The sequence below is a fragment of the Heptranchias perlo genome, chromosome 26 (assembly GCF_035084215.1).
Source record: "Heptranchias perlo isolate sHepPer1 chromosome 26, sHepPer1.hap1, whole genome shotgun sequence".
Classification (NCBI taxonomy): Eukaryota; Metazoa; Chordata; class Chondrichthyes; order Hexanchiformes; family Hexanchidae; genus Heptranchias; species Heptranchias perlo.
Window position 1 is genome coordinate 24,783,718 of NC_090350.1, and position 13,283 is coordinate 24,797,000.

The 13,283-nt window shown below is 44.0% G+C and overlaps 1 protein-coding gene across 4 annotated transcripts in view; it reads left to right on the forward strand.

Moving 5' to 3' along the window:
* The window catches only part of LOC137342581 (hippocalcin-like protein 1), a 114,673-nt gene that overhangs the window by 36,974 nt on the left and 64,416 nt on the right, over nt 1–13,283 (forward strand). Inside the window, exon 3 of one of the 4 annotated variants that reach the window (XM_068006565.1) lies at nt 905–953. The exons of the other annotated variants lie outside the window; for them this stretch is intronic. The gene's annotated coding sequence lies outside the window, so the exon portion shown is untranslated. The remainder of the gene's footprint in view (nt 1–904; nt 954–13,283) is intronic. 4 annotated transcript variants of the gene reach the window in all.

Here is a 13,283-nt window from a genome sequence, read left to right on the forward strand (position 1 = left end):
TTTAAATATGCAGATCGGGGTCTATGGATGTCATGAGGCCCCAACTGTGATTTTAACTCCAGCCTGAGCAAGGAAGCTGCAACAGTTTTCCTGCCAGGTGAGGTCGAGCAAGAAGAGGATTGAAAGCAGAAAAGACCATTCATGGTAAGATTTTTAAAAAACTTTTCTTTGTGGGAACCAGACTGCTCCTCTGGGCCTCACAAGGAAAGTTTCGGCCTCCCCTGCTCAGGACTCCTTGCTCCTTCCCTACCGCAAGACCCCTCCCCCCCCCCCCCCCCCCCTCCCTTCCGGAACCCTGGTCCCCACACTTAACTGAGTGATGGTTGGTCACCCAAATCTTGACAGTCTGGCAGCCACTTCCCACACAAAATGGATGGGAATTGGACCAGTGGCACATTAATGAAGCCCAGCGGTTAAAATCGTTGTGTCCTCATTCTGTTGCGTGTGGATGGGAATCTAGCTGAAATCAACGATTTCCCACCGGAAACCCACTAGCAGTTTAAAAATCCCCCCCGCAGTGTCCTTCCAAATGGTTTAAAATGGTGACTGGACTCTTCCATTTCAACGGCGTTTAGTTAGCTTTTCTTCCTGAGACACCAGTTGAGCCGGCTCAGTTAAAAGCTTAATATAAATCATAGCATTTTGCAGGTTTTAATGGGCAGTGGCTCTGACAATTGACCCCAGCAATTCAATTCAGAATTGGAAATTGTTTATATGAATTAGATCGTTGTGTGGCATCGGGGTCAAATGTAGTTTTGTTCAGATTGGATGTTAATACTAACAAGTACGTGGGAAACTGGCTGAAATTCTGTTATTAAAGGGCACAAGAAACCTCGTCTGTTATCGTTCACCATGCTAGCACTGAGGACTGTGTTTTATTCTAAGATACTGTTTTTTATTCCAGGAGACTGATCTAACTGCTGAAGAAGAGCTGGTGACAACCCTAATGAATTGTATGTTATAAATCCCAGTTGCCTTGTACTCAAGTATTTGTCTATTCCTCTGTATTTTATAACTCTGCCTGAATTTGTAAATAAATATGAGTAGCTATTTTAGCCTGTCACAGTGCCGATCTATGTGTGATATTTTCACCTAATTCAAGTGAGTGTAGCACGAGACTAGACTTAATGCAGTACTGTAAGTAGAATAACAATGACTCCCTGAGTCCACGCACTCTGTTCGTGCAGAGAGGGAAAAGACACCAGTACAGGTTGATATTTTTTGTATGTTCTGAGGATGTGGGTGTCGCTGACACAGCTGCATTTATTGCCCGTCCCTAATTGTCCTGAGATGGTGGTCATGGGCCATCTCATGAATCACCTCATTCCCTGCCATAATGTTGCTGTCACAATGGTGTTAGGTAGGGAATTCCAGGATATTGACCCAGCAATAACGATGAAACTGCGATATAAGAGCAAGTCAGTATGGTGTGTGACTTGAAGGGAAACTTGGAGGTAATGCTGTTCCCACAACATTGTTGCTCATGTCCTTCTCAGTGGTTGAGGTCTCAGGGGAGGGAAGTGCTGTCAAAGTAACCTTGGTGAGTTGCTGTAGCACATTCTGTACATCGTATATACTACAGCCACAATGCGCCAGTAGGTGGAGGGGGTAGATATTGAGTCCAGTGGCACAGGGCCTGATCAAGTGACCTGCTCTGTCCTGGATGGTGTCGAGATTCTTGAGCGTTGTTGCAGTTGGACTCATCCAGGTGAGTGTTCTATTGCGTTCCTGACTTGAGTCTTGTAAATTGTAGATAGGATTTGATTGGTCAGGAGGTGAGCCATTCTGTGTGTACACTGACAGAGTACTAGCCTCTGCCCTGGCTTTGTAGCCATGGTGTTGACATGGCTGGTCCAGTTGAGTGTCTAGTCAAGATGTTGAACCCATCGATGGTGGTGCTGTTGAAGGTCAGGGGGAGATGGTTGAGCTATCATTTGTTCATTACATGGCACTCGCATAATGTGATTGTTAGCTGCCGGAAAGCTTTAAATAAATATTTCATCCTGTTGCAATGGTTTAGTCCATTACTTACAGTCTAACAGTTAGTAAATGTAGTCACTGAGTGTTTCTATCTCAGTGGCAGTAACCAACATGTACATGTGCCGTCTTGCCATAATAAGGGTGGCTTGATTCATATGGCAAAGCAATAAAACATTGTCATCATATCTAAATATTTACTGTTTGATCTTCCATTGTATTGCACACGAGTACTGAAGACCAAGTGCTGTGTTGACATCTTGTAGGGTTAGAGGGTAGGGTTGGGGGGAATACCTGCATCAAGGCAGAGAAGGAGGAGGAAAGAGGAGTGAAGAGGAGGAGAAAAGGGAAGGCAATAGAGGGAGAGAGAGGGTTAGTAGGGAAAGAGAGGTGGAGAGACAGGGGCACAGAAGGAAGAGAGATGGGTTGCAAAGGAGCAGGAGAGGGAGTAGAGGGGAATGAGAGAGGAAGATGGGGGAGAGAAGGATGGGGAGTGGAGGAGAGATTGGGATGGAGGGGAGGAGGTGAGGGGAGAGGGTGGAGGGGAAAGATGGTGGGGGAGTGAGAGAGGAGAGGTGGTGAGGTGGAGAGAGAGGGAGAGGTGGGGTGGAGTGGAAGAGAGAGGAGTGAGGAGAGGTGGTGGTGCGGAGAGGGGCGGAGTGTAAGGGAGGGCCTGCTTTAAAATTGAATCAGGCAGGCAAATGGGTGTCCATTGTGCCCAACAGATTTTCCTCTGTCAGTCGCCCATTTTTCAAGCGAGAAACAGGCAATTGGTGGTTGAAAATGCCTCCTGTAATCTTGATGTCTCAGATACAATATTTAATTTAACCGGTCCCCGTCCTCGTATAAATAAATGCTGATAGTCTTATCATAGAATCTGGATGCCCATTTAAAGGGCATTCTGGTTTATTTTTGTTAAAACTGATCATATTTCTTGGTAAATTTAATTTTGAAAAGGGGTAGTGACGCTGAAACTAATCTTTAACCTCTTTTTTCTTTGTTCCAAATACCAGTCTGTTTATACAATCTGCCCCGATTGCCTGTGGCTCAATTCTGTATGAACCATCAATGGTATTATATCGTTTTCAAGCTGTACTCGGCAATCCTCAGTTAACAATGGCGGTTATCTTTCAGTAACCAAATAATGATTACACATAATGGTAGATCAGCAATGACAAATCTTTTGAGGCCATACCTCCCCTGCACTCTCTACATTAAAGTTAACAACATCCTAGACATAAGTGACGTAGAGAAGGGGGAAAGAAATGTAGAGGGTTCTCAGGAAAACCTTTCTGTTTTTGTCCTTCACACAACAATTATCTGAAAACTGATATTGCTATCATTTTCCCAGGCTATGCAATGATTGTTATAACTGAAGTTCAAATGCCTAGATTCATTCATTCCAAGCCTCCAACGAACAGAATTCCTGAGGCCGTCCTAATGGATTTGAAGCTGTGTTGGCTCGACACCAAATTGATGCCATTCCACTTGAGTGATTCTTATCATATCAGCCCCATCTCTGCTCGGCTTATCACACAATAGCTGTAAGTGTGGTTCCTTCCTAATCCTCCATTTGATGCAGAACATTAGCCAACTTTCACTCCTCTGAGACATCCATCATTGTAATGGAATGGCTTCCTTCTGACATCCTCACCAGTATCATTGCAGCTCAGAATCTCAGAAAGTGATGGGGTGAGATATGTTGATAGGGTGAGATGAAGTAAGGTGGGAGGAGGCTCGTAAGGAGCATAAACACCGGCAAAGACCTATTGGGACGAATTACCTGTTTCTGTGCTGTAAAATTCTTTGTAATTGTATGTAAGGTGCTGGCAGCAATAACATGTACAAAATGCCCTGTTCACCTAATGGTGCACAAACCATTCAGTTGCTTGTAGGACAGATGCCATTTACTTTGTGTTTAAGGAACACTATTGTCACTATTATTGGTTGCCTGAGGACAACGCAGATGGTAGCTTTGCTATGTATTTATTTTCCCCTCCTTATCCATTTGGTCCCCACTGTTGCCTTCTGCTACTATGGTTCCTTCTTCACTTACAAGTAAGGGATCATCTAGACAGTAAACCTTTCTTCAGCTCTTGTGGATCCTGATGAGCAGTTAGCAATCAAGGAGTGTAATTCTTTAGCATGGGCCCAGCCCTGATGGTTTTTTCCATTCATGTGAGACATTCTACCACTATCCAATGTTCCATCAGGTGAGAACAAGTGAAACTAGGCCGATGACCGTAAGCAAGTTGAAATGCCAGTAAAGGGCAAAAGTCTAACCCTGGATCCATTGATTGGAGTCCATTATACTGCTTGATATTTGTGGATGTGCATTCTGAGTGAGGAGGGTGGTTCTGGAAAATACAACCTTTGTTGTAACCATTTACTTCCAACACAACGTTACTAGATAATCAACAACAATAACGACAACTTGCATTTATATAGCGTCTTTAACATAGTAAAGCATCCCAAGGCACTTCATAAGAGCGTTATCAGACAAAATTTGACACCGAGCCACATAAGGAGATATTAGGATAGGTGACCAAAAGCTTGGACAAAAAGGTAGGTTTTAAGGAGCGACTCAAAGGAGGAGAAAGAAGTAGAGAAGCGGAGAGGTTTAGGGAGGGAATTCCAGCACTTGGGGCCTCTGCAGCTGAAGGCACGCTCGCCAATGGTAGGACGAAGGAAATTGGAGATGCACAAGAGGTCAGAATTGGAGGAACGCAGAGTTCTCAGAAGGGTGTAGGGCTGGAGGAGGTGACAGAGATAGGGAGGGGTGAGGCCATGGAAGTATTTGAACATAGGGATGATAATTTAAAATTTGAGGCATTGCTGGACTGGGAGCCAATGTAGTCAGCGAGCACAGGAGTGCTGGGAGAACGGGACTTGACGCAAGTTAGGATATGGGCATCAAATCCAAAGCACTAATGCACAGTTCTCCAAATTAGCCCATTTCAGGTTTAAAAAACTTACATTTATTTAGCACCTTTTATGTCCTCAGGACATCCCAAAATGCTCCACAGCTAATGACTACACTTCAAAAATAATTCATCATTTTTATGTAGGCAAATGTGACAACAATTTGTGCACAAAGTCCCACAGATAACCAATTAATCTGGTTTTGGATGTGCTGAGTTGAAGGGCACTGAGAGAACTCCCCTGCTCTTCTTCAAATTGTGCCATGGGATCTCTTATATCCACCTAAATAAACAGACTGGGCTCATCTGAAAGATGGCATCTCTGATAATGTAGCAATTCCTCAGTACTGCACTGAAATGTCAGCCTAGATTATGTGCAGATTTATTACAGTTGACTTCAAGAGTGAAGTAATTTTGTTTGACATCTTAAATTTTGGACGGGGGTGGTGAGCTTGTGCTCAAGTTTCAGGTGATGTGACTTGAAAGGAAGTCATGTTAAGAGTCTTTTCTCTACCTACCTGCTAATTCAAATCCAGAACATATAAATTATCGACCTGCTCAATATGGTACTGAATTTGGTCAAACGTTCTGCACTGCACCCATCATGTCATCTCTAGTTTTCACATTCCATCAGGGTACTAAAGAGGCCTAATGCAGATGTACAAGTGTAGTATATTATGATATGATTTGTTTTATTATTAATGCAGTGTGTAAAGATTTTCTAGGCCTATTTTTTCATGCCTTTTACTGCATGTTTGTGTTTTAATGGATCTGTGGGGGGATGGAAGGGCCCTGAATGATCTTGATGGGCAGGGCCCCAAGAATTCTAAATTAATCTCTGCAGATTTGTGCTGTGAATTTGTGACCACAGAGAACTGGATTGAGATGGGCTAATTTTGTTCTGACCCATAAGAACTGATCGAGAGAGGCCTTAGACTCGATTAGATTCAAGCCTAGGTTACTGAGGTGAAAAGACAGTTTCCTGACACATTACATTACTGCATTACTTAATCTCCAATTGGATTAAGAAACATTTTCGTTTCCTGTGTTGCTGGGTTTGGATTCAAGCTCCAAAGGTGAAAAGAGCACCAGGATTACATGAGGTGTAGGAAAAAAATAACTGGGGTGGAGGTGGAATAGGCCAGTAAACTGTGACCATGCTCTCACAGCAGTTTGGAGCCATAATCATGATGAATTGCTGATCTTGAGAATTATCTGATTGCCTGCAGTGTCATACAGTGATTCAGATTAACTATTGTATGTATGAAGGTAAAATGACTTGGATGTCTTTTATAAGTTTGATCATAATGATTCCGGTTTCAGTTAAACTCCTTGGCCACAGTTTGAAGATGTCCTGTAATCAATGCAGTTGGAAGGCTATTTTGGGCTGGAGGGCACAGAAGATAAATTCTTCATTTGATTTTGCATTTTACCTGAATTATTGGCTTTGAACAGAGGGATTTTGCTGATGCAAAGAAACATAAAACAACAAGCGGGATTACTTTGATATGAATTCTCATTCTTTTGTGATGTGATCCTTTTTATTTATTTGTCTTAGAAATCATGTCCTTGATTCTTGAGGCCGTTTTGTGCAGCAGTTTTTTGTGAGTCTCTTTATGCTGTCATTGGGGATGAATCCAAAATATAACTGGAATTGAGCAGAATTGGAAGCATTGTATTTATTCCTATTCAAGCCAGTTGATTCCAATATTCTGTCAATCCACTGCAATGAATGACAAAATGTCCCTCTACGTAAGTGCAGGAATGTTCTGTCACTTTGTTGTCCCAGTTCTAGTATCATGGCAGGTGTCAGTTGCTGAGAGTACAAAATGCAAAAATAGACATTCCTTAGACTTGTCATGCAAGCTTTTTTTGTGCTTGTTTTCAGTGTCTAGTGGAACTGTTTTCCATGCCCATTATGTGTTTGAGGCAGAGGGAAAGGAATGGAGGATGGAGTCCAATCCCTGGTGGCCAAGATGGTTGAAGTTTCTTGCAGCCTAATAGGGACTTTTCTTCCTCAACTATAGGTTTTGTAAATTTAAAAGTTTACATTCAAAGGAAGGAATTTTAATGCCATGAACGATTATAAAGTCGACATTTATCCAAACGCTTGCACACTCACATTAAAATTGACTAAGTATCCAATGAGTTCCTACATCAAGCAGTGTTAAATAGTTTTTCTATTTCCTTCTTCAATCAGTACAGAAGCAAACATCCAGTTGAAAGTGGTGCTTTGTGGACAGTGAGTCTCAACAATGGCAACATCTGTGATTTGTCATGTACATGTTGAAGAAAAAGTAATTGGGGGAATTTTAACCCCCCACAAAGGGCGGAACAGTGGGGGGGGGGGGGGGGGGAGGTTAAAATTTGAAAAATCTGAAATCCAACCTCAACACGCACACTTCTGACTTTAACGGAGGTGAGTTTGGGTGCGGCCAAGTAACCCGCTCTCGAGAGACGGGTCCATCATTATAATATGTTAATAAGGGTCCTTTCATGAGATTTTGGCAGCAATTTTTAAATTTACACTTCCTGCACCGGTTTCCTGGGACTTGGAAAATCAGCAGCAAATTGGAAACGAGATTGAGCAGCACTTCATGGGTCAGGTGTCCCGATATGAAGAAAGGCTCGGTGCTCACAGCTGCTTTCTCAGTTCCCTCTGGGAAACGGTTTGGTGAGAGTACTGGTTGTGACGGATGTATTTGTACAGTTTGGAGGTGTTCACACAGCGAACATCAGGATGGGTGGTGCCATGGCTGCTTTAGATTGGACTTTCCCCTTTTGCCATCATCCCTTTCCTGGGCCAGCGGCACATCACTCCTACCTCTCGGCTGGGGAGCAGCTTGGTGCATATCAGTGACACGTTGTAAGGCCACGAGTAAGGTACCTGTCATCCTGTTTAAGGCGGCAGACACGATGATGCTGATGATTGCACAGTGTTCAGTTCCATTCGCATCCCCTCAGATAATGAAGCAGTCCGAGCCCGCATGCAGCAAGACCTGGACAACATCCAGGCTTGGGCTCATAAGTGGCAAGTAACATTCGCGCCAGACAAGTGCCAGGCAATGACCATCTCCAACAAGAGAGAGTCTAACCATCTCTCCTTGACATTCAACGGCATTACCATCGCCGAATCCCTCACCATCAACATCCTGGGGGTCACCATTGACCAGAAACTTAACTGGACCAGCCATATAAGTACTGTGGCTACAAAGGCAGGTCAGAGGCTGGGTATTCTGCGGCAAGTGACTCACCTCCTGACTCCCCTAAGCTTTTCCACCATCTACAAGGCACAAGTCAGGAGTGTGATGGAATACTGTCCACTTGCATGGATGAGTGCAGCTCCAACAACACTCAAGAAGCTCGACACCATCCAGGACAAAGCAGCCCGCTTAATTGGCACCCCATCCACCACCCTAAACATTCACTCCCTTCACCACCGGCGCACAGTGGCTGCAGTGTGTACCATCCACAGGATGCACTGCAGCAACTGGCCAAGGCTTCTTCGACAGCACCTCCCAAACCCGCGACCTCTACCACCTAGAAGGACAAGAGCAGCAGGTACATGGGAACAACACCACCTACACGTTCCCCTCCAAGTCACACGCCATCCTGACTTGGAAATATATCGCCATTTCTTCATCGTCGCTGGGTCAAAATCCTGGAACTCCCTTCCTAACAGCACTGTGGGAGAACCTTCACCACACGGACTGCAGCGGTTCAAGAAGGCGGCTCACCACAACCTTCTCAAGGGCTATTAGGGATGGGCAATAATTGCTGGCCTCGCCAGCGACGCCCACATCCCATGAACGAATAAAAAAAAACATGCTGGCATCCAAAGTCTGCATGGCCGTGGTCATTGCCTGAATGGAATGATTAGATTGCAGCAATTGTAGTTCCATGGAGGAGGCCACTCTATCCATGGAAGGCATCCTCGCAATGGCCTGCGACATCAATCCACAAATGTTCAAGCTGGGCTCCTGCATTCTCTCTGCTATTGTGGACAGTGCGTGTGGCACGTTTGCCAGTACCTCGCAAATTTGCTGCTGATCTTCTATGATTCTCCTGTTCATCAATGGCCCCCAGGGTTCAGCACCTGCGTCCAGCTGAACAGAGCTTGGTGAGGAGTGCGGCCTCCGACACGGACTCTCCACAGCCGCCCTGCCACCACTCTCTGCTCTTGCTCACTTGTGAACTGTGACTCACCAGGTGAAAACCCAACTAGCTGTCTAACAGGGCCCACCGAAGTGCACGTATCTGCGCTGTTGCCTGGTAAGCAAATGTCCTGTGATGGTGAATTCTCAGAAAGAACTCGCACCTCTGAGGAATCGTCGTCTGGAAAGTCCACGGATTGCTGTTCTTCGCGTGAAGTCCCTTGGGGAGAGAAGAGACGGATATGAATTAGTAATGACAATGTAAAAACGTTGCTACTTAGCATAACTAAGATGATCATATCTCACTCGTTGCTGAAATCAAATCAACGTGACTGAATCTTGTAAAAGATGTGGGTTGGAGATATTTAATGCTATCACCAGGCAGCTGCCAAGTCCCAGTCTCTCCATCTCTGATGGTCAGGGACGCAGATATACCACTGATCTCCAAGGCCTCTTCCTCTGCAGATGTCAGCTGCGCTATCTGTGGCCACCTCCGGTCCTCTCTCTTGTATTTTGTGCTCGCTTCCCCTGCAACGGGGGAACGGCAGACTTATGAGTGACTGTAAGGCATTCGGTGAGCGTGTCTATGAGGTTGATGCAGTGCATCGGTGAGAGTGATTATCAGGCTGATGTATCACATTGCAGAAGAATTGGGGTGAGCGGCAGTGGTGGATGGATAAATGGGGAGGTGAGGAAGCGCATAGAAAGTGAACGATGGATGCTCTTCAAACTTAAGTGGCTGTGAGGAGTGATGTGTGCATAAGAACATAAGAAATAGGAGCAGGAGTAGTCCATAAGGCCCCTCGAGCCTGCTCCGCCATTCAGTCAGATCATGGCTGATCTTCAACCTCAACTCTACTTTCTTGCCCCATTCCAATATCCTTTGATTCCCCTAGAATCCAAAAATGTATCTATCTCAGCCTTGAATATATTCAATGACTGAGCATCCATAGCCCACTGGAGTAGAAAATTCCAAAGATTCACAGCCCTCTGAGTGAAGAAATGCCTCCTCAGTCTTAAATGGCCGACCCCTTATCCTGCGACTATGCCCTCTAGTTCTAGTGTGATGTGATGGAGTACGCTTGACAAGGCAGAGTAAGTGGGGTGAGGGGGGAAGGTGGGAGGGATGTACACTACAGGATGAGGGTGAAACTGCAATTGTACTTACCTTTCCTAACCTGGTTAGGTCATTAAACCACTTCCTGCACTGGATCTGGGTATGGGGCACAATAATCCTGCTGCTGACCACTTCAGTCACCTGTAACCACGCCTTCTTGGTGACAGCAGCAGGTTTCTTCTTCCCGTTGCTAGGGAAGATTATTTCCTTCCTGCTCCTTACTGCACCCAGCAGTACATCAAGTGAGTTGTTGTTGAAACGGGGCGCAGCCTTTGAATGTTCTGACTCCATCTTCTAACTTTACCATCTCTTCCCAAATGCTCCCAACCCCTCCAAATTCCATAATTGAATTGGACCTTTAAATAGTCGAGTTCAGGTTGCGGCATGTGGGTGCGCATCATGCCTGCTGTCACGGATTAGAGACGCGAATCCCGCCCCCCATCCCCTGACTCAGAACCCACCTCTGCGTTATTATCGGGCCCATAGACTCTAAATTTGGAGCTCAGGCCGGAGCAAAATCTTGAATAAGGCACAAGAGCATTGCATAATTACTGACATGACTGTTGATAGCCTTGTGTTCCGTTCATTTAATTTTCAATTCAGATCTCTTCAGATGCCACTGGCAGTCTCTAGCTGGTTTATGGGAGAGCCTTGTAGGAGACTTGAGTGAAATGCACATAAATAATTCCTACTGCATGTAGAGCCATTCAATTTAACCAATAAAGTCTCTTCCATTGCCCTAAAATTAAAAGAAAATCCTTTGAAAAGTGTCCTTACAGAATAGCCAATCCACTACTGTTTGTTTTGTGTCCCCACCAAAGTTGAATTTAACTCTTCATGAGGTAAATCAAGAAGTGTGATTAGGCAATTTTTGATTTGCAAATTATGTACAATTTTGTTCCAAGGACCTGTATTTCAAGGGATTAAAAAAGAAAAATGGTGGATACGCATAACAGGTCACACAAGAGGTCAATCAGCATCTCAAAAGAGAAACAAGAAGTTAACATTTTAGATTGAGACCCTTTGTCAGAACTGATGAAGAAAAGCAGGACTACCCCTTCATTGTACTGAAAAAAGTAAAGGCAAAGAACAATAGTACAGAAATGCTTACCACTATTTCAAATTAGTCAGAGAAAAAAACTTGAGTCCTGGATGAAATGTGGCCGCATCTCGGTCAGGTGGCAGAAAGGCATGAGAAAGATAAAAGGTGAATAAAACAGTTTCGAGAGAATATAGTGGAAAGTGAATGGGAGAAACTGGCAGGGAAATGAAGGAGAGAGGTCTGATGTTGCTGAATTCAATGTTCAGACTAGAAGGACTGGTTCAGAGGAAGAAGATAGTCTAAGCCGTGTAGGACTGCAAGGTCAGTGTGAGAATGAGAGTGGAAACTAAAGTATTGAACCACAGAAAGGCTGGGATCATGCTTCCAAACAGAATGGCAAAGTGGACATCTGATCCACATTTGGTCTCCCCAAAATAGAATAGGCTGCAACATGGATTTTTTTTTAAATGTAAGCAACAAATTGAGTTTACTAATTTAGTGGAAGTACACACAAATCACTGTGCACACCGTGTGTTTTTGGCTGCAGGTAGTCTTGGAAGAAGCAAATGGGCAGGTGTTGCATCTGCTAAGTCGTATTGGAAAATGCCTGGGAAAGAGGAGTCTGTAGTAAGAGTAATAGAAGAGTGAATGGAGGCAACAGTAACCTCCAGCAATTAGAAAGAAGAAGTGAAGATGTGCTTTGCCTAGGAATTGTATTGTGAATGTAGAAAGATGATCTGGTGGATCGGGAGGCTAGTACTCACAAGGAACTGAACTGGGTCTGCCCTGACTCATTTCTCAGCTGAGAGGTGACCTCCAATCCTTCAGTCTGGATGGGCTGGGTTTGAACCTAAGTCCCAAAGATTAGATATTGCTCCAACCCTTCACACCAACCAGCATTTCTCCTCTGCATCCACCCCCACACACTTTAGATTTTGAATCTTCCAAAGAAATCCTACAGTAAATAGTCAGATCTGAAAGGGTTGAACCAGAAAAGAAGTCTGTTTTTGCAACGTGACGAGTACTCTGCGGCATCAGTCTGATGCTTTGTGCAAGAATCCTCTGCTGAACATAATCATCCTACAAGTCTCACAAGGTGTATGACATCCTTACTTTTCAAACTACTAAATATGTATTTTGTAGCAGCATGTCTTTTAGCTTTCTTTTTGGTTGTTTTATCTCTGACTTTTGCAAAAGTTGCGTACTTTTCTATTGTAAGAAGGAAAGGATTTGTATTTTTGTGCCAACCTTCGTGTCCTCGGCATAGCTCAAAACACTTCACAGCCAAGGAATTACATGTGAAGTGTAGTCACTGTTCTGTAGGCAAATGCAGCAGACCCATTTGCCCACAGCAAAATCCTACAAATAGCAACAAGATAAATGACCAGTTAATCTGTTGATTGAGGGAATCAGTATACTGGGAGTGCTCCCTGCTCTTCAAATAGTGCCATGGAATCTATTGCGTCCTATTGAACAGGCAGATAGGTTTAATGTCTCTTCTGAAAGACGGCACCTCCAACAATGCAGTCCCTTAGTACTGAAGCGTCGGCCTAGATTGTATACTTAAATCCTGGAGTGGCGTTTGAACCCATGACCTTCTGATTTGAGGCAAGGGTGATGCTACTATTGAGCCAAACTGACATTTAAACTGCAAAGAACATGGACCTCCCTGTGCTGTTCATGTCCTTGCCAAAATACCCTGTTCCCAAAATACTAGCTTTGTATTTGTATTGGATATACATGGAAAAGATTTCCCAGAAGATATTCAGTAATGTTCAAATCCTTTCCCTATCCCTTACAAAAACTTCAGTGCTTTTCCAGTTTGAAATGGGTATGATATTAAGGAAAATGCAGTCCAAATATATAATATATATATATATATATATAACCCTCGTACTTAAATATCCCATGGTTTCTGACCTGGACTCCTTTTCACGAAACACCTATACATCTACAAAGCTGTCGCCACAGTTTATTTACTTGCAAAAACACCACGAACATTTCACTGAAGACTTTTTAAAATTAAAAAAGACAAGTTTGCTACACTCAAAATCCTGTGTGAACAATGGCAT